Source organism: Cricetulus griseus, unplaced genomic scaffold (assembly GCF_003668045.3).
Source record: "Cricetulus griseus strain 17A/GY unplaced genomic scaffold, alternate assembly CriGri-PICRH-1.0 unplaced_scaffold_2, whole genome shotgun sequence".
NCBI classification, from domain to species: domain Eukaryota; kingdom Metazoa; phylum Chordata; class Mammalia; order Rodentia; family Cricetidae; genus Cricetulus; species Cricetulus griseus.
In genome coordinates, this window is record NW_023276919.1 from 6,203,230 (window position 1) to 6,204,516 (window position 1,287).

Consider the following 1,287-nt stretch of genomic DNA (forward strand, 5'->3'; position numbering starts at 1 on the left):
TTCAGGAAAACACAGATACACTTAAAAGATCAAATTAGTATAAAATATTCCTCTTATTATATTAGCAAATGTGTTATCACCTTATTGAGGTTGACACAAATAATAGAAGAGAGAGAGAGAGAGAGGAGAGAGAGAGAGAGGGAAAGAGAGAGAGAGAGGGAGAGAGAGAGAGAGAGAGAGAGAGAGCCTAAGTGGGTCGGAATCTGTCTTATAATGGGGTCCTTTAAAGCTGCCTGCAGACTTAGTAACCATGAAATCTGGACAGAACAGAGCAATGCCTGAGTGTGTTAGGATGCTGAGCTCTCAGCACTGGAATCTGCCTTCCTGCCTCCTGGAGACTAGTCAAACAGCAGCAGAACTGGGGCAGCTGGAGAAAATGAAAAGCTTTGGATTCCTTCCAGACTAATATGGTTTGGTCAAGCAAGACCCCCTAAAGCTGAGACGATACAGTTTTACAGACTACAAATCAAGGACTTGGCCAGATTTCTATGTTTTATCATGATTACATTGGTATATCAACATCGTCACCAATCAACAGGAAGCAGTTTAAAAAGAAAGACAACCAAATTCCCAAATTCTGTTTATTAAAGTTTGTTTTCATTAAAATGGGGTTGGTTTTAAATAATAATGAGCATAGTCAATTTCTTTTTAAAGGAAAAAAGTGAACAGGATATAGGAATGGATACTTTGCATTGGTATAGATTTTCATTTATTGATAAAACTTTAAAGTCAGTTTTGTGATATGTCTGTCTCCTATTATTTAGGCATTGTGTTTATACAGACCTTTTACCCATAATAATCAGAATTTATAATTAGGTTTTCTAGATATACAGACATGTATTTTTAATATATAGTTATTCTTCAAACCTTTCAAAGACCTACAGAAATATGACATTTAAGTTGCTTAGGGTTTTTCTTGGCAGTGAGACACAACTGCTCCTGGCACACCAAGTATGTCAGAAAGAAGGATGGGCATCAAAGAAACTCGTTATGGAGTTTGCTTTCAACATGGCAAGATTAGCCATTTGAGCTAGAAAGTGCTGTTGCCTGGACTGTTTGTTGATGTATAAACAAGACATATGGACCCACAAGAAAATTACTGATGAACTTACAATACAAGACAGTACTAAAGGGTTGCTGTTAAAATGGAGAAGTATACCAAACACACTCTGGCCTATGTGCTGAGGATGGATGCCCCAACATTACAGAGGAACTTAGGTGTCTGTCCCAAAGAGCAAAGAGCAGAGAACAAAGAGAAAGTGGAATTTGAGATGGACAGGGAGAGAG